The following is a 25,016-nucleotide window of genomic DNA, read 5'->3' on the forward strand; positions in this document are numbered from 1 at the left end:
AACACAAATCTATACTTCTAGGAATACCTAAAAACATTAACTAAGACAATTTAATTTTGAATTGTGATAAAGTCCGGCAGTCCCTGAGGATGGGTTAAACGGAGAAAAATTCTCTCCGGCACCGGGCTTTGAACTAGGGGTTGTCAGCTCTATGTGCTGACGCTCTATCCACTAAGCCACACCGGATTCCCATTCCGATGCCGGATTGAATCCTCTCAGTTTAAGTTCCACCTCTTAGGTTCCCTCTAGTGGCCAATCGTCATGCACTGCGTCACAGATGTGTGACAGTGGCACAATGTCCAACACATTAATGTGCAGAAGTGCCAGTTATCCTGTCTGGGATTTTTCTTGATTTGTCAAGTCTCTCCAGGGGAATGCTAGGATAGTAGCAATTACAAGGGCTGCAACCCGCTTCCTTCTCAATTCTACAATCGTTCACAAAAATGTCTTGCCATCGTCTCACCTGTCTACAGTTGTTTATCTCACTAGCAACTCAACTTACATTCAAATCCTCTGTCCATAAACTTACTGGATAGTGAAACACTTTCTCGCCTAAAGCGCCATCACATTAATTACTTCACTTTTGTGAACAGTAACTAAAAGAGTTGTCTGAGAGCTCTTAGATTTTCTTTCCTAACTTGCAACACATTTACTGAATGTTCGTTTGGGAACAGATTGTAAAGCAGCAGTGATTAATAAAAAAATCTCACCTTTCGCGACAGGCGGACCATCATTCTGAGAAGTGTCGAAACTGGCTGTGTGCTCCCCTCTGTCGAAAGGAAACAGCATTAAAGGCAACTTCTGGAAACTGGAAACGCCTAATAATAAAATTGTAGGCGACTCTTGTTTATTTTCTTTAATACTGAGTCTAAAATATTATGATGTACCGAAGTACATATGATATTTCCGTCCAGGAATTCTGCGTTATATGATGAAGGATGGATAGAACAGAGAAAAATTCTCTCCGGCACTCTCACAAGTGGTAACGCAGAATTCCTGCACGGAAATATCATATGTACTTCGATATATCATAATAATACTGTAACTTTTATTCTTACTTTGCCACCACACTCTCGTCAACAATGTGACTTTTATTTCCTAATAATTCACCCTACAATAATGGGTATTCCAATCAACACGGCAACGCAATAGTCGTTATTGCACTTCACCAGCGACAATGACAATACAGGTGTATCATTGAGAAGAACAACAATGTAGTCCTAATTTCAATTAATATTCACAATGCACTATGCGCAGAAAAAAACTGTCAGTTCTCAGTTCAGAGTCCACTCGCCTTGGGTAGTTCTTCTAGCTCACTGTTTAAGTTCACTGCACATCGACCTCAGGTCTTCCAAACTACGTCGCACTCACCTGGTGGACACTGTCACAGTTACGGACTCACTCAAGTTCACTGCACGTCGAACCCCGGTCTTTCGGCTTCGTCGCGCTCGCCTGGATACTGCCACAGTTACGGACTCACTCAAGTTTACTGCACGTCGAACTCAGATCCTACTGATACGTCGCCGCTGTCCTAGACAAGACTTGAAGACCGACTGAAGACTGACTGATCGTTCTGTCGGCACTCACGGTGTTATTTATTACACCATAACTTCTGGAATCTTCGACTTACGTGGCTTACAGAATCTTTGAGAGAGGTCCGCGTCTCGACGTTTCCTTACTTCCGCCCAATCATAGCTTTTCTCTCCCCCCTCGCTCCGTACCGCGGCTAGCATCAGGCGTTCCTGTTTCCCCGCACCTTCTTGCTAGATGTGCGCACAACTCCCGGACGCAACGAGATTATTCCAAAGGCGCCACAATATGATATGCGTAAGTAATGACAGTGATTCAAGATGGCGCTCATCCCGTCAGATCCCGGCCACTTAGTCACTCGTAATGACTGCACCTCTATACATAATGCGTTGTAACATTGTGCCACTATCACATAATCTGTGACAGTACATGAGCGTAGGCCACCAAAGGGGAAACAGAGAGGTAGAACTTAAACTTAGGGGATTCGATCCGGCATCGGAACTGGAATCCGGCGTGGCTTAGTGGTTAAAGCGTCAGGACATAGAGCTGAAAACCCGGGTTCGAATGTCTGTGCCGGAGAGAATTTTTCTCTGTTCTATCCATCCTTCATCACTAAGTGTAAGTATTGAAGAATACAGGTCTAAGTATTGTTAATGTTTTATGTCTCACTAGAACGGATGTTCTATAGGTTAGCGCATCACAAGTTGTTAAATTTAAACACAATGGCCCTGCTTTACTACGATTAATCAGAGCGGGACTGTCCCACGCCTGTCCTCGGAGATGGGTCAGCGAGGCCTCATATTGACCGTTACGCGCATCCTCGGGCTAATTTATCTTTCAGTAAAGGAGAATAGAGCTGGCCCGGCCCCCAGAGACGCGCCATTCATTAATTCTCTGTGCTCCGGATGGGCTACAATGGGAATGGATGAAAATTACTGAGCCCCAAAGAAATAAGAGGACCGGTACAAGCATCGCCCGAACTTGAATTACATCTGTAGCAGGGAACTGGTCCGCAATCCAAGCGCGAATATAAAAGGTAATGTTGTTTCGTGCCAGGTAGGAACCCGTAAGGCAACGGAAGTAACCTTCTACCCTACGAGAGGGTCACGAGAGAGAGTTGTGAATGGGGCAGTCGCATATTTCTCTGAATTTCTGTAACTAAAGTGCCTGGTCCATTGCTTTACTGTGGATGAATACCTATGTGGACAGTAAAAAGGAAGACATGACATAGGACAGACAGCCAGATCATTTCAAACACTTTACAAAGAACACATCACAGCCGTAACAAAATTACAAAATACATCCACATTTGCACAACACGTCACAAATGCTAACCATACCTACAGAGACATCAACACAGATATGGAAATTCTACACATCCAACCAAAAAGCTATAAATTAAACATACAGACACACAAAAACACACCCAAATGAAATTCTCAGCACACAACTCAATTTCAGAACACACACGCTATTTGACTCCACATTACACTGCACAAACACACCCCCAAATGAAACTAAACAAAAGGCGCCAAGATCAACAACCAGTTCTGAAGAAGGTCCTTAAGAGACCGAAACATGTTAACCAGGTACGATAGAATTTAACACAAGAAAGTCATATAATACATATTCCGAAGTGATACAGTGTTAGAAGTTGTGTAATCAAGATGTATAAAAAAGAAGACTGAAGAGAAATTACACGCCATTGATGTGAAATTTGTAGATGTGTGAATGGATGCACAAAAAGAATGTAAATCTAAGACAGTTATTGAAAATAATCTCAAAATAGAATAGTTTATATAGTAAAGAATAAAAAATAATTTCTGGAAAATGTGTATTAGAGTTATAAAGTAGTTAATAAATTTCACGCAAATCGATAAATATAGGGAGATAAAAGAAAACTGAAAAGAAGGCGCAATGGAGATGAAATGCTTCCTCAATAAATAAATGTGAGTAAAACCATTGTTTAGGTTGCTAATGACGGTGAAATAGATATACCAGTCATTGATAAAGACCGTTTATAATGCTGGGAAACATAACATATTTCCTGACTGTTTAATAACTCTAGTTAAAGCATACTGTTTATGAATGAAGTCAGGTGCGGTACCTCACATTTTTATTGATAAGAAGCCCTTCTGTTTGCAATTCATAAAACGAAAGTTAATCTTGTTATCTGGGTGCATATTGCATAGTGAAGTCCACACCTGTGGAGTAACGGTTAGCGCGTCTAGCCGCGAAACCAGGTGGTCCGGGTTTGATTCCCGGTCGGGACAAGTTACCTGGTTGAGGTTTTTTCCGGGGTTTTCCCTCAACCCAATATGAGCAAATGCTGGGTAACTTTCGGTGTTGGACCCCGGACTCATTTCACTGGCATTATCACCTTCATCTCATTCAGATGCTAAATAACCTAAGTGTTGATAAAGCGTCGTAAAATAACCTACTAAAATAAATAAAAATAAAATAAACGCATAGTGAATGCCATAATTTTTGTGTATCTTTAGAATGGTGGTTCTAGAAAATATTATATAGGCTACACATAAATATCATTCGCTATAAGATAAAGTAACTGAATAATGTGAAAGACATAAAACATATGAGAAATTGTCATTTTTGTGACGCATATTTTCGTTTGTGAAGGTCCACATCTCTAACACTCTGTCTCGGCCCTTTCGATGTGACAGTGAGTACACACACATTCTTGAAGCTGCAGCATACTGTATCGGAAATTCGTCTGGAGACATTCTCCGATGCAGTATGCTGCAGCCTCATAAGGATGCGTGTAATCACGTCACATCGAACAGTCCGAGGCAAAATCGTCCTGTCTGAGACAGAATGTCCGATGCAGTATGCTGCAGCCTCATAAGAATGCGTGTAATCGCATTACATCGAACGGTCCGAGGCAAAATCATCCTGTTTGAGACAGAATGTCCGATGCAGTATGCTGCCGGCCTTTTAAGTGAAATGATACACAGTGATAAAATGCATTATACTCTGAGGACCTGGCAGTACAGTTTGTGTTTAGTTGTCTAGCCGGGTGGTAAAGAACTCGGCTAACGAGAGAGGAGTGAGGCAGAGAGAGAGAGAGAGAGAGACGGAGCGCTATGCGCTGATGCGTTGTCGTGGAGGAACACTCAGCTGTTCGCTCGCGCTCGCTGCGCTGCCAGTCAGTTCATGCAGGCTTCTGCTCACTGTAGTGAGTGCTGTCTTGGAGGCAACACGTTTGCCTTGCTCGGTGGAAGTGCGGTGAGTGCGCAGGGACCGGTGCGGCGGGTGGCACAGTGGCTTCTGTTCCAGAATTCAAGGTAGCGGAACCTGCAATCGTATATCATGCCGTTGTTAAATGTTACACAAGATTGTTTTTAAGGTTTATAACTCTGGGGTGTGTAGAAACTTATTAATCTTAAAACACGCTTCATACCATCTAACTACTTGCTTGTCGGAAGGCTTTTTGGGGGGAGGGGTTGAAGTGAACATTTGACAACCCTGCCATATAAATAACCGTACAAGGTCAAAAACAACGTCAAGGGATACGCTTTTCTTCGTCAGTTCTACGACACAATGTGGAGTCTTCCACATGAACATAGTCCTTTTTCAACTGTTTTGGCTATTTTGTGTACATTACAGATGTCCGTACAGCGATAGGGAGTGTGGCCAAAATTTGTGCACCTGGGTTCAATTTTTTTTTAATTTTATTGGGTTATTTTACGACTCTGTATCAACATCTAGGTTATTTAGCGTCTGAATGAAATGAAGGTGATAATGCTTGTGACATGAGTCCGGGGTCCAGCAACAAAGTTACCCAGCATTTGCTCATATTGGGTTGAGGGAAAATCCCGGAAAAAACCTCAAGCAGGTAACTTGCCCCAACCGGGATTCGAACCCGGGCCACCTGGTTTCGCGGCCAGACGCGCTGACCGTTACTCCACAGGTGTGGACGGTTCGATTTTTGTCGATGGAAAATTGTGTGTGTTTCATTATTATTATTATTATTATTATTATTATTATTATTATTATTATTGTTATTATTATTGATTTTTTAAGATATATGGATCATATGCGGAGACAAAGAGGAAGGCAGAAAATAGGAAAGACTGGAGAATGCTGGGTTTGTAGTGAAAGACCTGCCCTTGGGCAGAGCACTATGAATGAATGAATGAATATTTGTCAACAGCAGTTACATATATCTACATGTAGTAATGGCCCTCACATTTTTGTATATGGTGCCATCACCACATTTATTTACATTACTATTATTTTAACATTTCATTTGTATTTCTCCTCTTACATGTAGGCTATATCCTCTTCCCTTATAGTTCCTCAACTTTAACCCTACTATCATCTCAGATTCTATACTCATACCCCATAACCTCTAAACCTTATCTACATTCTACGCTTCAATCTTTTTTTTTTCTAATATTATTTTATACTTTCTACTTTATTACAATTTGCCTATTACTTCCTGTCATTCTTATTTAGTATCTATATACTAATTTTCTTATTGTCATTATTTCTCTTAGTAACCACTTTCATTACATTCTCCATCGTAAGCTTTTACCTATTTTTATTGATTTTTTTATTCCCCCGTTCATCTTTATACTTCATCATTTTTATTATTATTGAATGAATCTTCGATCTCCCCACGCATCACACTCGGGACTGACGTCTGAATTGTATTGCGTTATTTTATGCTGAAACGAAACTGAAGGATGGCACCTGTAACTTTACAAATATATACATTTATTTGGAAAGCTAAATTAAACTAGTTTTCGTAAAGTCGGGGATCAGTGGCAAGTAGGTTTAGTTTATTCAGGCTTTTGGTATGCTTTGCATATACGCTTCTTGGTATACAGACACAAATAGACTTACCATGGACCGAAAAAAGGTATGCTCTCCCGCGTAGTGCAGTATAACTGGGATACGTGTTGACTGATGTGTTTGTATGAAAATGTCTGGAAATTTCGGTCGGATGTATAAGAAACGAAGGTATTTGGGTTGTGTGGGTTTGTAGCTTTCGCAGTGAATACATCGTGGCTGTAGAGTGGTGTGCTACAATTTTAAGGTTATTTTCAATTATTTAAGTCTTTTTTTTTCCTCCGTACTTAGGTACGTAGCGAGATCGAAGTATACTTTTTTCAACTGTTGTGCAAATATTGTGCACATCACAGATATCCAACCAACGATGAAGGGTATAGCTAAAATTTAAAACACCTGTGTTCGATTTTTGATGATCACAAATTGTGTATGTTAGTTTTTTTAATGTTTACTGATTATAATTGTAAAAGTTGACCTAGCTTCATGTCAGCTATACTGTATTGGGGAATTACACTAGCTTTGATGTATAATTTTACAACAGTGGAGATCGAATGGTAACATTGGGCACAATAGTAAAATCAGGTAGCTATAAGTCCAATAATATTATTGTAGTGATGAATAGAGAATGTCTTTTGTTTGTGTGTAATGCGATATTGGTGATCGAATGCTTAAAAAGAGAATTGTAAATTCTGGTGGTACTGAAGATAATGGTGATGCGCTATAGTGCTAATAGTCATTGTGATAATAAATTACAGCCTTGTGATAATGAAGACTATGGTGATGACATTAATGATGAAGGGGATAAACTTCGGTTAAGGTTTCCTTCCGTCACCTCTACCCGTACCACTTCTACCTTTTGTACAGTAGTGGCAAAAAAAACCGGACCGACCCTTGTAGCTGATTTCAGAGCCTTGTTCACTCCAGAGCACGATAGACTGGTAACTAAGACTTTCGTGGTTCGAATCCTGCCTGGAAAGGTCACTTTTTTTTTTGTTCCTTATTCAAATTTATGCCCAATACTTTTCGATTGCTAGTAAAATTCATGTTCTGAGAATAATAAGTTAATTAAGTACTAAAATATCGCTGCAATCGAAAAGTATTGGGAATAAATTTGAATAAGGAACAAAAAGAAGTTTCCTTCCCAGGCAGGATTCGAACCACGAAAGTCTTAGTTACCAGTCTATCGTGCTCTGAGTGAACAAGGCTCTGAAATCAGCTACAAGGGTCGGTCCTGCTTTTTTTTTTTTTTTTTTTTTATGCCAATACTGTACATAAAATAAATTGTTGGCAGTGAAAAGTGTCTTCTCGTAAGCGTGATGATGCGCGTTGGACAAACACAGACAAACCTGCTCTTTTAAGATAAATGGTTTTTAGTGAGCTAACCATACACTAAAGTTTTCCTCGATTGTGGTAATCGAAGGAGAATACGAATGTGAAGTTTATTATAATTAATATATTTCAAATTAATGCACATACTAAATTACATTACGAGAGTTAATGTATACCTGCTGGACTTAGGGATAACAGTGAAATTATCGCGTCTTTCTGTCGAATATGTTGGTTTATAAAAATAGTACAGAGCTTTATGAATTCGATTACTTATTCTGAAGAATTACATTGACGCATGACGTAATAGTTTGTACAGAAAGTGTTAAAAATAGTGATGAAGGTCCATTGGTATGTAGTCTACTACCAGTATAAAATGTATTTTAAGGAAAGAACTTGAACTATAAGAGTGAAGCACTGAACTTGTGTTCTGTAGCATAGACTAGTGATATCTAACCTTATTTTCTCCCCGTATCCCTAGAGAGACTTTTCCACTCAAACTTGTAGTATCCCCAAAGCTGCTAACTCAAATTATACACAAGTCATAACTATACCTAAACTTAATCAAACTCAATTATAAATTATTACACCACCTACTTTTAAACTGCCAAAGAGATAATCATGCTGTTAAATAGTTAAAGGGACAGCATTACAGATCGTAGGAAAAAAAGCTATCTTATTAAATATTATTAGCTTAAGGTGTTCTGTCCTGTTAATAAGATGCCTGATGTTTTCTGCAAGCCAGCTCCTCGATTCTTGGTCGAATCTTCGTGAGTGCGAATATCAGAGATGATTCTGGATTCAAGCGATTTCTGTGTTTCGTTTTGATTGTTCTCAATGCAGAGAAACTCTGCTCGCACAAATACACACAGATTATTTAGTTCTGACAGCTCAGCGACGCGAAAGAGGGTAAGTAATAGGAATAGTGGGGGAGAGCTCCGGAGTATAGATAAGGGCGAGCGGTCGGTAAAGGAATGCAGTAAAACTTAACTGTACTAGAAACATACCGCTATACCGCACGCATCACATCCGATCGCTCCGAAGGGAAGCAAGTGACTAACCCAAACACCCCTTGGCGTAACTAAATGGACTCGCCTGACCCAGGCGGACATCTCCGGCGACTGTCAGGATTGTCGCACAGTAAGTAGAGGAGAATGGCAGAATGTGTGAAATGGTAGTATCACAGTTTCATATACTCTTTGTGAGCGTTGCCAAAAGTCACATTTTGACAAGTTTTCGGATTTTATTTTCAGTGCACTATTAACGAACATTTCTAGCAGACTTACTTTCAATTTTAAGTGAAGTTCAGAAGTGCTGACGACTGTGGTGGAAAACGGATTTGTAATCCAATCATTAGCTGTGATCATTCATAAAATGTTTATTTTTTATTGCTAGTAAGTTTGAAATGAATACAGATTAATAAATACAATGAAAGATAAACTAGCCCACTCCTGAATGAGTAAGATTCGTGCTCAGGAGGGGATTCCAATACAGAAAAAAATAAAATTAAAATTGAGAGTGAATACAGATTAAATATGTTTAATATGTTTAAACACAAACTATAAATCCAATACAAATTGTTTTATTTTTTTTTTATTAATTTGGAGAGGATTCGTGGTTTAAATATCATTGGAATAAAATTTGTTTAATAATCTGGGATCTTGACTCATGTTATGATAAAAAGCTGCATTGGTTTTACATTTTGGTTCAGACAAACGCAGAGAATTCATATTTTTAGTTCTATATTTATGTATATACCTTTCAAAGTTATTAAAATTTCTATGAAAATGTTTTAATAAAATAAAATAATACATTTGTTTATTGTTGAAAACTTTGAAATGTTTAAACAACAATTCAGTTGGGTAAGCTTTCTGATTTTTTAAACAAATGTTTAATACATTTTTCTGTAGTAAAATTAATAATGTATGTGCTTATTTTAAATTTTATGTACCGCATAAAGTCTTCACGTAAGGGGTACCCGTACTCCCGGTTTGTAGTAATCTTATTGCATGATTCTTAACAGTTTTAATTTTTTCTGGTGACTTCAAGGAAGGCTTAGCAAGTTATCACTGGCAGCAAAGAATATTTATTTTGCTGTTGTATGCCCCGCGTCTGGTTCTCGTTAGTTCTGTCAGGCCTTCGTACTTATCTTTCCATCGACTCTTGAAATAAAAATAAATTACGTAAAGTAACGTAACGTGTCTTCACGATAAGACCGACGAGAGGTGGGTTGGATTGGTTTGTTGACGTGGGAACGTCAGATTGAAAACTAGTGAAATGAAACAAGCACGCTGCTTTATTTATAGTCTGTTTAAGAACAGAAATTGATGTATTTCCTAGACCTAATGCTGCCAGTCACTCGTCTAGTAGTAGCAACTCTGTCTACTGATAAACAGAAAGTCACTGGTCCGAGTTCCTATTCTGCCAGCAAAATTTTTCTTTGATAGGTTTTTATTCCTTGAGTAGATTGGAACAGCTTACCTGCGGCAATCTTTCAGGGTGGTCCTCTCAAAATCAATGCATTTAAGGAAAGATTGAGAAGATTAAACTGAGAATTTAACTGTAGGTGCAGTGTAATTATCAAAGTTGTGTTGTGTAATTAATTAAGTTGATATTTAATTAATTAACGTGACTCGTAATTACCTTAAGTTGATAATAGTTGAGTTTAATAGAAATACTTGTAAGTTAGGTTTACTTTTGCTTATATGCAGAAGGCGTTATTATAGCATAGTCTTTATTTATAGTGCTAGGTTTGTTGCAATTATTTATTTATAGTTGGAATTAAATTTACGTTTGTTTTATTTAATTTTTATTGCTGTAATTATTGTAATTTTATTACTGTAATTATTGTCATGTTATTGTATAGGCCTATTATATATCACTGCCACCGGGTGTGTACTCAATTGTAGCGTGCGTACATACATACATACATACATACATACAGATCTCGCAAGCAGGGAATACCGACGGAAGGAATGCGAATGCAACAATGCGATAAGGAAGAGCGCGCGACAGGAAAGGTCACGAGATAGCTTAAATGATATTCAAGAGTACAGTCGGAAGAGAAATGACATCGATAGAATCAGTCTTGCGTTGTGATAGTTACATTAAGATTTCAGTTTGTTCCATTGCATGTGAATACATGTCTTGTATCGCACGGTATTATTATTTCATTCGTAAACATATGTTGCGCGTTTAATTAGCTTCGAATTTTTCTCTTGCTACGTTCTTTATTTCCACAGCGATGTCCTAATTTTTTAATCTTCTTGGAAGAGACAGTACGTCCATCGGCCCGCATCTCTCACCCTTCGGCGTGCCTACATATACACGTAAAAACAGACAGCAACGCCACCATTGCTTTTCGGTAACCGTTCCTTGCGCTAGCTATACATACATAGGCCTATATGGCCTAAGTTTTGGCCTTAGATTTAAGTTAGATTTAGTTACATAACCGGTAAGTCTGATTACTGTAATATGTAGCTGGTCGGCGATGTATGCAATGGAGGGGGAAAGAAACTGGTGACCCTAACCGAATATCTTCTGGCTTAGTTGCCTCATAATTGGTGCCTTGTTAGTATCACTTGTAGGGTTCAGACCTGTCTTCGGACAAACAATATGTGTCAGGAGGGGATGGGCGCAAAAAAAAAAAATCCTCTGGGTATATTCCCTTAAGAGATCGCTAGGAGTCTCTCGCAACTCGATGGATTTAGAACTTGATAAGTAATGCAGTGTAAGACTTTGTTTTTAAAAATAACATTCTTCTTCTGATTTTAAAAAATCGTACACATGCGGTCGCCATTGGCCTCCTCGTCGTTTTTGTTTCATCTGCTTTATAAGCACATGTGGATAGTATATCATAGAATTCAGTCCGTGGATATGTTTTAATGCATAGAATAATGTTTCTGTCACACTTTATCGTCCTATAAGTTTCTTGTGTTAATTACATTCATTTATACATTATATTTATATATCATTATATCTACGTATATACTTTTATTTCATTCCACTCATATAAGAACTTACAGCGTGTCCCAGAAACGCCATCTATTTCTTTAAGTTACACTGTAGCATAATCACATTGCCCACATGTCATCTTGGATGAATTCTGAAGGAGTATCAGGGATGATGAAAGTTATATATACAGTTAAGGTTTATTTCCCTTTGTTTATTGCAATATTTTCGTCACCATATGTTCCGATATTAATGGATGCCTATCTCTATGAAGTAACTGAAGCAAGTAGGCCTATTCAGTATATTAGTCTAGTGTTAAAAGTCGTTAAACCAGCAAGTTTATCCATCCTGGTAGCGTGATTTAGTTTACCTGTTATAATAAAGTGGATGGTGTTTCTGGAACATTCTATATACAAGCAATTATTAATTGAAATACTTCAGAAATAGCTTAAAATACAATTTCAGTGAACAAACAAATAAACAAATATTTAATTTGCCATTAACTAACTACATAACATCAGAAATAACTTGAAAGCCAATATAAACTGATTTTTAAGTACCAGTATATATAATTTGCTCATTATCGACTAAATACCCACACAAACAGGGGATTTTAATTAACATGAAGTTGTGTTAAATGTGTTACTAACTACATAACTTGGAGTCCTTATGCGACTGAGTGGACAGACCCTTGGCCTGTTACGCAGCGAACCGGTCTGCTGTGAAAAATTCATAGTATTGAAAATACTATCGCCCGTAGACCAGCCCCCTCCTTGCTTCGCCAGCCGGTGATCGGAGAAAGCATATTGTGTGGAATAAGAACGAATCGGAGAGTTGACGGAATGATGTAAATGTCTATTTATTGGGGAAACAAAGTAATAGCGAAATCCAGTTTCGGAATGAGCTATAAGCTATAACGCTGGGGCATCATCGTACTTATCACACGGTACCTCCGTTCTGGCTGGGTGATATGTGAGATGCTGACATATGAGACCAGCAATCAGGTGATCGACCTTGGCCCTTCATGGGCTGTTCACATCAGGGACGGACTTGGGGAATCGTCCAAATACCGCTATTTACTGACATTGAGTCTGTTAATTGACCATTGATACGGACTGAGTATTCCACATTTGAAGCTTTCGTTATCTCGTGAAACCTACTTGTGCGTCAGGGGGAGAAAGTGGACTGAGAAGCTTCCCTCCTTCGCTACGCTTCTACCTGTAGTTTGCGAGCTCACTTACCCCCACCTTGGTTCTTACTATACAGGGTGATTCACGAGGATTTACCGTCCTTTACGGAGCTTATTTCCGAAGACATTCTGAGCAAAAAATGTCATATAAGCATGGGTCCTATTCACTATATTTACAGAGTTACGTTTCGTTATTGGAACGCATTGCTGTGAACGCGTGATCTTGGTCAGCGTGCAGTCAGCAGCCAGCTCGAGCGCAACGGAAATCAAAGATAGCCGTATGCAGTTACGTAGCGACGAGTGCCGTTCACAAGCGTGCAGCCAAGTGTAGGCCTACTCAAGCGGACGGCGACATTTTTTAAAATGTGTTGTAAACTCTCCAAGACTGTAAATTAGGATGCAAAATTGAACTACAAATAATTAAGTCGGTGGAAGTGGTGTGATTTGTAATAATAACTGTTGTGATAGCGCGTAAGAATAATGTAATTTTCTAGTTAAAAATAGAAAAAGGTGTCTGTACGAAGCAACTAAGGAGTTCACAGCACATTTTTAGCTTCATAATACTTGCCAATTAAAGAAATGATACTTCTGAATGGTTCATTTTCTATTTGTATTATTCTTTTACATTCAAACTAAAGAAACAACCGTATTTTACAAACAACTTTAAATTAGTGTAACTCTGAAAATATTGAGAATAGGAACTATGTTTATATGACATTTTTTGCTCAAAATGTCTTCAGAAATAAGCTACGTAAAGGACTGTAAATCCTCGTGAAGCATCCTCTATACTACTGCGCACGCAAGCATTTGGTATTACGTGATAACGAATGACCATAAAGGCTGGTTCACAATAAACCGGGAACGAGAACATAATGAAAACGAGAAGCAGAGGACGTGAATATGAAAATTTTTTATTCACAATAAACTGAGAACGTAGACTATGCATATGCATGTCAATAACGATATGTAAAGTTGATATTACGCATTCTGTTGTTATTTGTGTATAATTGACCAATGGCATTCTCTCATGAGTACAAGGCAGCCAACATAAACATAGGTTAACCAACTTCGAAATTTCAACTGAAACATTTCATTAGTACTATAAATATGCCCATGCATCTTTATTATAACAACCTGTTTTAAGTCTACCATAACGTAAAATAATTGGAGAAGAAACATTTGTAATAGAACAAAAATGAACACAACAGTAGTTATTGAATTGAAGCATGAATATGTAGTGTGTAATACAACCAATACAGTAATAAAATATGATTCACTTACGATCGGTGTTCAAAGATGCAGCTATTGAAAGCCACGTATTCTCCTTCATTTTCTCATCTTTATACGAGGCGCGCCGCTTATCGTAAACGTGAGGATTTTCCTCAACACTCAAAATTAGAATCTCATCAAATAAAACTTGCTCCATGATGCATAGCACAGAACAAAATAATGCATAGGTTATGTCACGGTCTTCTTGCTACAAAATATACGACGACAAAATAGCTTTTAGATAGCAATAGAATGAATCTAGTGGGCTGTGATCGGAAACGTGAACGCCAAAGTTGAAACTTGGCCAACTCTCCGTTCCCGATCCCGGGCTCCGGCAAGCTTTTCGTTAATTTTGAATGCTCACATTTAAATGTACACATTTTAACAATTTTACCGTTTTCGTTTTCGTTCCGATTCTCGTTTCCGGTTTATTGTGAACCAGCCTTAATTCCGCTTGTCCCTAGACCTGTCCGCTCCTCCTGCGTCACCAGCCGGTGATCAGGGAATGCTATGGATTGATAATGAAATTAAATTATTGCATAACATAGGAAAACTGCAACTTTGTTCTCTACAACAGTCACTACGGATTTTTCAATGAAAAATTCCAGTTCTAATCGGGATTCAAACCCGAATAACCTGCGTGATATGCTGATGGTCTAGACAACGCAGCCACCATGGGGGTTAATTTAAAATTTGTTTTATATCATTGTAAAAAAATGCATATCCATTAAAAAGCTTGGAGTTTTCAATCTTGCAGTACTTATCTCTTAACCCATAGGCAGAATGGTCTACCCCTATGGCATATTAAATTAAATTTGACCTCACCGAGCTGTATTGTTTTAATTATGATAAAAGAAGCCTATAGCCCCTACGGCGGGGCAAAAAATTTTAACTCTGTGGTTGTGCATGGAGCATACGCCGATATGAGGAGAGCAAAATGATAATTATTCGCGGGCTGAGATAAACGAAGCCATGCTTTGTTATCGTAGGGAGATTTGTGTTGCCAACTCCTGGTTTGTACACACAAACAACTGCCTGCCGCTCCCTGCTCATTATTGTCGCACGTGATGCATACCCTCGCGGTAGAATTATGGTGATGGCATTACTGTTTCAAAACAGCGAACATCGCTTCCCCCTCTCTTTTGTACTGTTTTGGGATCATTTGATTTTACTTCTGTTTTGCATTAAAAAGGTTAGGATAATAAACTAATATGATTAAATAGGCCTACATGTTTGGGCTACAATGTATCAGATCAGGATTATTTCAACATCAACGGCCCAGCTTTTGTTTTCATACTTTTTGTATGTCGATATGTGCATTCATGTAATTTCGGTTAAAAGCATGGCATACATATAAAAATTAAAATGTTTTTAATCATCTATTACGATTTTTGGATGCAACCGAACGGCTGTACAGTTCAGAGACGACATAATTATTGAACTCAATACTGTATAATGCAACGTTGTCAGACAGAGACTAAACGGAACGGAGCGCTCCACTGTGACTCCTTGCGTGCTCCGGTGTTTCCACAGACATGATAAAGTTCAAAGCATTGCTGCGTCTACAGCAGGAGCGTTGGAAGAATCGAGCTCAAGTTGTAGTTCCTTCTTTGACTCAAGCTGGGAGAACGTGTTTTTCTTCACAAAAGTGAGGAATAATGTACAGTGTCTAATTTTGTAAACAGTTTCTGTCATTGAAAAGATTCAATGTGAAACGTCATTACGAGAGAAAGCATCAAAATGATTACAAAAATATAGAAGGTGAAGAACGTGCTGATCTGGTAAAGCGTATGAAATTGCAAAGTGATGAAGATGAATGCAATGTATTTAAACTCTTTTCACTGGAGAATACTATATTACAGTATTATCTGATCTTCTTCACGAATTTAGCAAATTAGTAGCCTTGACACTGAATTAGCTATATTCGAAACTCCACTCTCTATAGATATCAAAACTGTGTGCGACACTGCTGTACAGTTGGAACTCATTAAACTTAAAAGACATCGTCGGCTTTGTGAAATACTGGAGACAAATGCTATTGATATGGTGCAATTCTATAAAGACCTTCATAAAAAACATTTTCAGGACTTACGTAAGAACGCCGCTGAACTTATTTGTATGTTTGGTAGCACTTATGTTTTCCGTGTTGAAACCGTTAGAAAACAAGAATAAAGAAAGGCTTTCTGATATCAATGTGAAAAAGAGCCTTCGAATTTGTTTGGCAAATAGCATCTCAGCTAACATAAAAATATTAGTGGACAATAGAAAATGTCAGGTTTCAAGCAGTAAGCGTACAGTTATTGGAAAGTGAATGAACAATGATAGTTGTTTGTAAGAATTAATAGAACAATATTTCAGGTTTTATAAATTATAATAAAAATAGGATTTAAGAAGTTAATTTGTTTTATTTGTTCCTAACCAAATGTTTACTATTAAAACTCTGAATACTGGTTAAATATTTATTATTATTATTATTATTATTATTATTATTATTATTATTATTATTATTACTGATATATGAACACCTGAAAATTTATTAGCTTAACACTGCAGTTCTGTTTGACTCCGTTTTTTAAGCTTAGCTCTTTTCCTTCCTTATGTAAGTTCATACTTTCATTAAGAGAAAGATTTAAAAACAAATCAAGCGAATGCCGCATACTGCTGCATCTAATGTTCAGGATACACTGTTGAACAGACCCAAGCGGAGAACGTAAACAACGGAGCTCACGCTCCGACTGCAGTCTCCAGCTCCACAACCAGTTTTGGAGCTTACAACTCTGACACTACTGGACTATAATGGTATCAGCACAATCCATGGAAGTTTTATTTTAATTTGATATAATATCGTCTTGATATGATAAGTAATAGGCATTGGTCAAATAACCGTTATCAACTTGAGTTTAATATTTAGACGACAGAGACAAACTTTGAAAATGCAGGATGCCAACGCAGCGTGAAACGTTTTTTGTTGGAGTTGAGTCGCTGTCCTCGTAACACATCTCGCCTCTGTATAAATTAAGCTAATATCAAAATGCTGGTGAACAGAAAATTTAACCCTATCTATAGGTCTATCTGCCATTTCACTGCAAGCTAAAGTCTCGCTCATGTATATCAGTTCTTTAGAACTACCCGTGCTGTTTGCTATTGTTTCATGTCCGGGAGCCTTCTTCCTGTGAATTTGTCAACTCAACACTGTTATTAAATTCTGCAAAGTCTTGTGACATTTAAAACCATTAGAGCAAGACATTAAGGCATATGACTCGGTTAAGAGAGAAATTGTATATGATATTCTTATTGAATTTGGTATTCCCAAGAAACTAGTTCAATTAATTAAAATGTGTCTCGGTGAAACGTACAGCAGAGTCCGTATAGGTCAATTTCTGCCAGATGCATTTCAAATTCACTGTGGACTAAAGCAAGGAGATGCACTATCACCTTTACTTTTTAACTTTGCTCTGGAGTATGCAATTAGGAAAGTCCAGGATAATAGAGAGGGTTTGGAATTGAACGGGTTACATCAGCTGCTTGTCTATGCGAATGACGTGAATATGTTAGGAGAAAATCCACAAACGATTTGGGAAAACACGGAAATTTTACTTGAAGCAAGTAAAGAGATAGGTTTGGAAGTAAATCCCGAAAAGACAAAGTATATGATTTTATCTCGTGATGAGAATATTGTACGAAATCGAAATATAAAAATTGGAAATTTATCTTTTGAAGAGGTGGAAAAATTCAAATACCTGGGAGCAACAGTAACAAATATAAATGATACTCGGGAGGAAATTAAACACAGAATAAATAATGGAAATGCGTGTTATTATTCGGTTCAGAAGCTTTTTTTTCATCCAGTCTGCTGTCAAGGCATCTGAAAGTTAGAATTTATAAAACAGTTATATTACCGGTTGTTCTTTATGGTTGTGAAACTTGGACTCTCACTTTGAGAGAGGAACATAGGTTAAGGGTGTTTGAGAATAAGGTTCTTAGGAAAATATTTGGGGCTAAGAGGGATGAAGTTACGGGAGAAAGGAGAAAGTTACATAACACAGAACTGCACGCATTGTATTCTTCACCTGACATAATTAGGGACATTATATCCAGAGGTTTGAGATGGGCAGGGCATGTAGCACGTATGGGCGAATCCAGAAAAGCATATAGAGTGTTAGTTGGGAGATCAGAGGGAAAAAGACCTTTAGGGAGGCCGAGACGTAGTTGGGAAGATATTAAAATGGATTTGAGGGAGGTGGGATATGATGATAGAGACTGGATTAATCTTGCTTAGGATAGGGACCAATGGGGGGGCTTATGTGAGGGCGGCAATGAACCTCCGGGTTCCTTAAAAGTCAGTAAGTAAATATAGACTATTATTTTAGCATCAGGATTCTCAACATTTATCTCGTCTGACATAACACAAACGAATCTGATTCGTTCAAGTTTGTTTCTGTGCAGATGCATTAGTTCCAGTAAGAGTTTAGAAGTCGTCATCTATAGATAAGTTATGGTAAAAATTCTGTTGGTGAAAATTTATTGCCACTGTGTTGAAAAACTACTTTGTATTATTATTTCTCGGCTCGACATTAAATTTTTGAATACGCCTCGGCTTGTCCATATTTGAAGTCCTCCCCGGAAAAAGGATGTAACATGAAATTAATAAAATATGTGACTCAGGTGGAAGAAGTAATTTTGAAGCATTCATTTATAACAATAAATTGTTACATGCAATAGCTAAATAAACATGAATCCTTGATTAGGCAAATGTTGTGCTAGTAAATATAGGTCTAAAGAAATATGCTCCTGAAATTATTTTTCCTTCCTCTGAAACGTGTATTATAGAACTGTTAGTTACACCCTTACTTCGGGGAGGTCTTCAATTATGTAAACATATACAGTGGAACACGCGAATTTTGATAAGGAACTACTTCGATACTATAGGAGGGATTCGAAAAGTAGCTGCCATACAATATTTATGCTTCAATTCAGCTACTGCGTATTTTTGATAGGCAAATAAAATGTACGTGTATATGAATTAATGAAATTATCTCAAAAGTGTTTTTTAATTAGAACTTCATAAGTTGGCTCCACTACACAATTATAGGATGCATGGCACTGGAATTCCTTTTGGAATTTGTTGGTTTTAATTTAGTTCCAAATCCATTAATGTTTCATTTACCACATAAAGAGTATGTGTTAATGAATTAGGTCATTATGAAACTTTTCAGAATGAATATTTATGCACACTCTCAAATACAAATTGGGACACAGTATTTGAAAGTACAATTTTTCCCTTGAAATTATTCAACCTAATAGTTGATATAGCGTTGTTAAGTAACCGACATAATACTGTCCGCATTTCACGAGAAGATCCGAGCAAGGAACGCGAGTTTTTCTCCCCACTCTTATAAGCTACCCCCAACAGGGAACTGGCCGGCCATTGACCCACTCTTGTTGTTCCCAACCGTCCAATGACATCACTCCCATCCACCTGCTCCTTCAAGAACGCTGAGTTACTGGCTTCCTCTCTCCTCTTACCCCGCAAGGACTATACTACCATCGCAGGGATCCTCTCGTGAAATTTGGTCAGTAGTCTATTTGCGTACAGTGGTTTGTTTTCCCACTGCACTTATTTTGTCTATGCGCCAATTATTTTTGAGTTTATTACTTCATTGTAGGACGATGGTTATTTTCTGGTTTTGTTTTGGCCACCCTTTATCTCTGTCTTGTGGTTTATCGAAATATTTCGTCGAGTCTCAATTCTGGAAAGTCCATCAAATTTGCTTCTTTAGGCACAGGTTGAGATCAGTTAACCATATAAAGACGCACAGTTTTGACGTTGAGTGGAAGTTACGATCTTGGGTTAAATCTGGGCTAGCACAGGGATTTAATACAAGTTTATATACCTTTCGACACGTTTCAGATAATGGAGACCCCTCTTCAGAGGATTATCGGTCATGAGTTATAAATCCCTATCGTTTCTTACGATTACTGGTCACTGGAAATTCTGTAGATAGTCATTCACGCGTAACTAAATGTTACAGAAGTTCAATTATGCTTAGAGGAAGGATTATGTCTAGAGTCTTAGAAGCCCCGAGAGGTTCTTGAGTTAGAGAACTGGCAAGGATTTCAAATCACGAGACAAACTGCATTGAGTAGCAGTAGTCAGTACAGGCCGTCTTTGCTCTCATGGAAATATCCCTAGTACAGATTTCTGTTACAGACTTAGTGAACCCCAGGACCATAGTGTGCGACTTGAAAGATTAGGTAAATGGAGAAAATCCATGACCTCATTGGGAATCGAATCCTCTACCTTACGACTTGCAGCGCAAAGCCTTAACCGTGACGGTATTTCGCAACTCTAGAGCCTTATTTATAAACTATAATTTTGATATTTATTTCACATTTGAAAGCAGATTTTTGCATGAGAAAAATAATATTAAAAATGATTGCAGTGTATGAATAGGACCTAGTTAATAAATTGAAATGAAATATACATATTGATTAAACACGGAATATGTATTATACTGTATGTCTTTCTCGTGTTAAATTTTACCGTACCTGGTTAACATGTTTCAGCCTGTTATGGGCCATCTTCAGAACTGGTTGGTGCTGGTCTTGGCGCATTTTGTTTGTGTTTCCTGTGAGGGTGTGTTTGTGTAGTGTAATGTGGAGTCAAAGAGAGAGAGAGAGTGTGTGTGTGTGTGTGTGTGTGTGTGTGTGTATGTGTTCTGAAATTGAGTTGTGTGTTGAGAATTTCATTTGGATGTGTTTTCATGTGTCTATATAGAACAACACTAGAACAATACGATTTTATTTGCAGTCTCCATTTTGCGGCACTCATTAATATGTAAATTATACTAAGTACAGTATCTCTTTTATTGAAGAACAAATAATAAGTATAGCCTATAAAGTAATAGATCCCTGCTACATTACTAAATTACAAATTTGAATTTTACGTGATAAATTGAATCAGCAATTTATTTCAGGACTCTATCGAACAATAGTGAATTGAAGTGATCTCATCTCGACACAGGACTCTTTGACAAGGTTAGCAGAGCTAAATAGCAGTGTTACATACATAGTTTTGTTCAATTTACTCTATGTGTTTATCATAGAGTTTATCAACATAACAGTTATAGTTCTTTTGCGTCCCATGTGCACTCAAATAATGGCCAATTTATACAAATCTGGCTTTCAGGTATAGCTCCCTGTGAAGCAGACTTGAATAATTTCAAGGAAAATTGTTCCGGAGCCGGGTATCGATCCCGCTTAGCGCAGGAATGCTCTACCGCCTGAGCTACCCAGGAACTCAACACGACATCGTCCCAATTTTTCCCTTTATATCCACACAACTCAAGTGAGCTGACAAGGCGCCAGAAACCCAACTTTGAGTGCACACAAACTCTGTGTGACTTGAATTGTAGTTTTCTGTTAACGTATCTACAGTGACGTATACCCGGCACCGGAACAATTTTTTGCTTGAAATTATTCATACCAATTTGTTTGTGTTTTCGGAACTGTGTTTATTCATGTCCAATAAATTAACTTTCTGGTTCACATCCTGCTCTGATGGAACAAAGCGCTAGCAATGAGTACCACTCATTTTAGCCAAAATTTCACCTTATATCCTTGTTATTTTATTATCTCACCAGTTCTATTTAACTAAAAGCTGTTCAATAAAGTCCTATACAGTAGAACCTCTATTATCCGTGGTTATCAAGGGGATGGACTGAACGGTTAATCGGAAAGATCGAATAATCCGCACTACAAAATATTTTCATGGATTAAGAGGATAATAATTTCGTAATTTGAAACTCCTACTATACTGCAACCACTGGTGTCTTCATACTACACACTACACTATATAATATACTGGTTATAACTAATGAAAACATAAAAACAGTGAAATACAGTAATACGTAACACTTTATTCTTGTTTCATTTTACTAAATCGCGCACATTTCTACTGCCAATCCCATAATAATTTAGTAGTAATTTAGGCACAAGAATATATAACAAATTTATATTTAAATATCCTAATCTTGTCAATTCTAATAATTCTAGTATTAAATTAAAAAAGTTATGTATGGATTTTATAAAAATTGAAAAACTGTAAATTTAAATTTATATACTATAATTGCACAGTAAACATAAGACAAATTGTATTGTATAATTATTAATTTCAATTCAGGAATCCGCCCCTGAGCACGAGTTCTACTCTTTCAGGGGCGAGCTAAAGTTTTTCTGTATATATTATATTTTATGTTACAATTATTAGCAAAATAATAAAGAAATAAAGAAATAAATAAATAAATAAATAAATAAATATGCTTATGCGAGATAAGCCATGATTTTTCCTTTCCCAAACCGCTAACACGTTTGTTTTTTTTTTTTTTTTTTTTTTTTTTTTTTTGGCACAGAGTGATTAATTTATGCACGAGTTTTCAATTGTGTGGAAGTTCTTGGAGTCATTTCTTTGAAAAAAAGTTAGCGACTATTTTACAAGTTGTGAAAAACATCCCCTCCTAAAAGTAAGTGTTTCTACTACCGGTAATGGTAGCATTCCTATTACATACTATGTAACGGTAAAGACTGGTAATGACCTCTGTAGAAAAAATGCGTACTAATATAAATACTGTACTACGTATTTTTCTGGAAAAAAAAAAACCTAGAGAAAGACAGTTGGATAACCCACCAATCGGTTAATAGGGTGACGGATAATCGACGTTCTACTTACTATACCTATCAGCTAACATCCGTGCCATGAACGTGAATGCTTCTGTAACATGATGGCGCTGTATTGGAGATGTCTGCGGGAGCAAATCTACAGACAATGGCGCTGACGCCAGATCCGGCCGGAGCGACGCACCTGTGAGACCGCGCCGCGCCGCTCGTTGTCATAGTAATGAGCTGTCCCGCACACCTGCACGTCGCCACAGCCAATTACACGTCTCAGATGTCCGCAGCACGTGTCAAGTGGCCGCCCGGCACAACCCCTAATATTGTGCTCACACGACCACGCGGGTGTCGGAGTCATCAGCATCACCAGGGGCGTGGGGCGTCCTTTAAATATGGGTGCACAGGTAGATCTGTGGTACACTTCCAAAGAGATAAAATGACAGTCGTCGATTACAAATCCAGGAGATCCAAGTTCGTTCTTGTTAGGAAGCAGATATTTTATTTCTCTAGTGTAGATAAAGAGAATTAGGATGTGATGCTTTTGTTGCGTTTTTACTGTCTCATTTCAGTCAGGGATCGGACTTTTAGGAGCTAAAAGTTAATATTTCAATTAGAATCCTTCACAACCCATTAGAAGAAATGGAAATTATGTAGTAGAGTTGAACAACGAAACAGAAAGCAAGAGTAAAGGCTGGTTCACAATAAACCGGGAACGGAAACGAGAACGAGAACGGAAATAATGTTGAAATAAATGTATTTAAATGTGAGATTCACAATTGTTAATTGTAAATGCTCACATTTAAATACATTTATTTTAACAATATTTCCGTTCTCGTTCTCTTTGTCGTTTCCATTCCCGGTTTATTGTGAACCAGCCTTAACAGCGCCCGCAAAGCCGAAAACCCGAACGACAGTAATGCCTACGTTGTTGCGTGCTTGAGCGAATTTTCAAGACATCGAGAGTGGTCAACTCTCGAACGTCAAGCAGCCTTGAATCGACACAGTTCTTTATACCAGACTGAACATTTATCTATTTTGGCAACTTCTGTATGTATAGACAATGAAGTAGCATATTTGAAACATTATCTCTATCTTTTAGTGTATAATGATCTGTTCCCTAATCTTTATTTAATTACAAGGCCCTTATTAAAAGGCTAGATTTTTTTCCGTATGTTTGAGATTAGATCAATTGTACAATCTGAATTAAAAAATATTAACACTTTATTTAAAGTTATGTTTTATGTTTCTTAGAAATGCAAATTTATTTGAGAATTTATTTCTATTTATGACATCATAGGTAGGACAAATTAATAAATCTATAATATTCTCATAGCTGCAGTGCATATGTCTGTACAGATTACTGTGCAGTTAACTGCTGAATTCCGGCCAAACAAGTCGCTCAACTGAGTGCGCTCCTAATATAATGGCAGCTGAGATTGGACATATAGGCCTACGTCAACATATATGCCTAACTTGGAGTCAGGCCACAAAGGGAAACGTTGAAGGAGGAGGGTTCGGTCCGGTGCTATGGATTGAATTCGGCGTAGCTCAGTGGTCAGAGCGCTTGGTACGTAGAACCAAGGATCCGGGTTCGATCCCCGGGCCGGAGCGAATTATTATTAATGTCTGATAATAGAACCAGAATATTTTGATAACTATGATATGGTTTTTGTCTTGTCTTTTTGTAACAGTTAAACATCTCTAATGTTATTTTATTTCAATGATGTAAGTTATGCTATTCAAAGTTACGAAATCTTTCCATGCCGACCAAATGCTATTTCGAGAATGATGAGCAAGACTCGAAGCAATAGAAATGTTTTTTTAGGAAACACTTCAAAAAACTCAATCCACCCATTTTATCATAATTTCGAATTCGCAAACTCAAATGAAATCTCCAAGTCCCCCTTTAAGGTTATTGATCTCGTATCGTTAATGAATTTGAGAAGTCAACACAAAATAAAGGTTCCTTTTCCACCTGTGCTTATTCTTTCGAGTCAATTGAAAGTCTTTTCATTCTAACCGTGTCTACTTATATATACTATACGTGTAAGTTAATGTTCCAAAAATGTTTTCTTTATTGTTAATTCAAATGTTGCCACTAATTATTGAATGACCCATGTATTAACTGACAGAAGATGTAGTCTTTTGCAGAAAAATGTAGAAAATTTATTTGTGTTGCATTTTAACGAGTGTTGAGCCCAGCCAATGTAAAAATTACACTCTCTTCGGGTTAAAAATTGGTTTAGTTAGTTCTTGCATCCATAAGCTG

At 37.6% G+C, this 25,016-nt stretch overlaps 1 protein-coding gene across 1 annotated transcript in view; it reads left to right on the plus strand.

Moving 5' to 3' along the window:
• Positions 1 to 4,681: 4,681 nt before the first annotated feature.
• The window catches only part of Dg (Dystroglycan), a 474,860-nt gene continuing 454,525 nt past the window's right edge, over positions 4,682 to 25,016 (plus strand). The window contains exon 1 of the mRNA XM_069826023.1: positions 4,682 to 4,832. The gene's annotated coding sequence lies outside the window, so the exon portion shown is untranslated. The remainder of the gene's footprint in view (positions 4,833 to 25,016) is intronic.

This window comes from Periplaneta americana, chromosome 5, assembly GCF_040183065.1.
Source record: "Periplaneta americana isolate PAMFEO1 chromosome 5, P.americana_PAMFEO1_priV1, whole genome shotgun sequence".
Taxonomy (NCBI): Eukaryota; Metazoa; Arthropoda; class Insecta; order Blattodea; family Blattidae; genus Periplaneta; species Periplaneta americana.